We start from the raw sequence: 2,694 nt of genomic DNA on the forward strand, positions 1-2,694 counted from the left end.
AGGTGGCCAGGCGAGGTGGGACTAACCGGTATTTGTCCACTGCTCTGGGGCTTCGCCCAGCTCCGCCACTTCCCCCAGCTCCGCCACTTCCCCAGGGCCTCTCTGAGTTTGATGAACTAGAGCACTAATTGGCGAGGCCACAGAAAGAGCCCCGAGTGGTGGCAGGGCTAGGCCTGTTTCCCTGTGACTTACAAGAGCGGGGCGAACCTGCCGCTCCCTCCTAGCAAGAGGCAGAGGAATGGGGAGGGGTGCTTCCCCAAAGTCCAGAGCCCGGGCTCTGCTGCCTGTTCCCTCCTGCGGGCAGCGGCGGCTCTGCTGCCTGTTCCCTCCCCGGGGCAGTGGCGGTTTGGAGCTCGGGAGAAGGTGTATGAAACAGACCCTCCTCATCTGGATGGCTACCAGTCTGTGGATGAGGCGAGAGCTTGTGTTTCAGGACTGGTTTCCAATGCAGCCACCAAATGCCTCCACGGGTGTCGGAGCAGGAAGCGGGTGCCTGATGGAAGCCCGGAGGGATGAAGCGTCGTGGCTGGAGGCCATGTCACTGCGGGCGGTGCCAGGCAGACCTGAGGGCCTGGGATCTGGTGTAGTATTCCCGCCTCCTGGCTCTGTGTGAGTGAGTGAGAGAGAGAGAGAGAGAGAGAGAGAGAGAGATCTCACACCTGACGGCTCTCTCCCCGTCGCTCCAGTGGGGCAGGAGGGCAGCTTACCCTTCCTGGTGAGTTGGGGAGTATGACTGGGCTTGTGGGGCGAAGTGGGCCTCGCTGACCCCCAGGCAAGGGCCGCCGCAGGCCAGTACTCACAGCAAAGTGCAGGACGTCTCTCTACCTGATTTTGGTATCCGTATTGCTTTTCACTTTTTTTTTTTTTTTTTTTTTTTTTTTTTGTGGTGCGCGGGCCTCTCACTGCTGTGGCCTCTCCCGTTGCGGAGCACAGGCTCCGGACGCGCAGGCTCAGCGGCCACGGCTCACGGGCCCAGCCGCTCCGCGGCACGTGGGATCCTCCCGGACCGGGGCGCGAACCCACGTCCCCCGCATCGGCAGGCGGACTCCCAGCCGCTGCGCCACCAGGGCAGCCCTGCTTCTCACTTTTATCTGAGGTGGTGCCTCGCACTTTCACACGCGCCGACTTTGATCCTCTTCCCCATTTCCGTGGAAACGTGGGTGGGGAAAAGAGGGGCTGCTGTGTCTGGGGGCCCCAGAGGCCTCCAGGGACACCAGTGCAGGCTGCCGTATAAAAGGAGCGTCCGTTGGCTCCTTTGGGTGACAACATGGGCCAAGAAGGTTGAGCCCTGGATTCTTCCCCCCGTGGCCACTGTGGGCTGGCAGACGGGGGAGATGGACGTCCCCACCGCCCGGGAGGCCAGGTGGAGGGCCGGCGGGCCCTGCTTAGGCCTCAGCTGCCCCCGAGGGGCTTCAGGGAGTTCACCCCTCCCAGCTGTCACTCTAGCACTTACCGTGAGAGCCTGGCTCCCTCGGAAATAAAAACTCTCCACTCTGAATTTAAATGACCTGTCCTTCTGGGAGATCCTTCAGAGCGACAGGACTGTTCAAACATGGAAAGTAAAAGGGAAACAATGTGATAGCTCAGAAACCACTGTTTTTGGGGGGCTGCAAAACTCAAACAGCCCGCAGGCAATTCCTGGGAGGAAGGGCCTTATTTTGATCTGCGAAGCGAGAGGAACATTGTTTGACAAAGTTTCTGCTTGACGGGAAGGGAAATCTTACGGGAGCGATTTTTGCAAGGGCCAGGCCTCAGTGAGGCGGTGCATGAAGCAGAAGTAATCGTTTTATGTGTGAAACTCCGTGCGCAGAGCAAAGATGGGAAAATAGAGGCTAATTGGAACTGGCCTGACCAGGGAGAGGGCTAGAGGGTGGCGGGAGCTGGTTCCGACGCCGCTGCTTTGGCGTGGATCACGTCTTCATCAACGATGCCCATCACCAGGGGGCGCTAGAACCCTTCTCGAAAGTTCCTCGGAAGGAGCAATCTCCCGGAGGGTTGTCAGGGCAGAGCCCCGGGGGCCCCAAGTCCTCCCTAACCGGATGCCTCCTTGGGATTTCAGGAGGAGGCGGTGTCCTGAAGGACCTGCCCAACTCTCCCACCAGATGTTGGGATGGCGTTTCATTCCTGCAGGACCAGAGCCCTGGAGAATGAAGGGAAGGCAAGAGGGCAGCCCGACGCTGGGGGGCGAACGTAGGGCAGGAGCTCTTCCCTCTGCTACTGCCCACGTGCCGCGCCCCTCCGAGCCAGGCCGGCCCTGACCACTCCTCCCATTCTGCGTCATCTCTGCATCTGCTCTCTGCTCTGCAGTGACACCTGTCAATGCTTGAGCCAGGAGCATAAACCCCAGGCCTGCTCTTTCTTTTCTTTTTTTTTTTTTTTTTTTTTTTTTTTTGGCTACAGGGTCCAACCTAGAAATCATGTCATAGCTGAACTGAGGAGATTTTTAAAATCTGCTTGTTTATAACCTTTTGTAAGTAAGTTGAGGACAAAGAACTCTAGTCTCCTGTGATGTCCTGAGTAATTATTTGTCGTCCATCTGGTCTACCAGGGGAGTCTATGGGTTTCCTTCTAAGCCTTAGAAAGATACCTGGTTAGACAAAGCCTGCGTTGGTTGCAACCTAGACAGCTTCTACCAGGTGGTAAAGGGTAGATCCAGTGAGGGGGGGGGGCGGGGAGAGGAAAGAAGTAGAAGGA

The sequence above is a fragment of the Lipotes vexillifer genome, unplaced genomic scaffold, assembly GCF_000442215.2.
Source record: "Lipotes vexillifer unplaced genomic scaffold, Lipotes_vexillifer_v1.1 scaffold1980, whole genome shotgun sequence".
Taxonomy (NCBI): domain Eukaryota; kingdom Metazoa; phylum Chordata; class Mammalia; order Artiodactyla; family Lipotidae; genus Lipotes; species Lipotes vexillifer.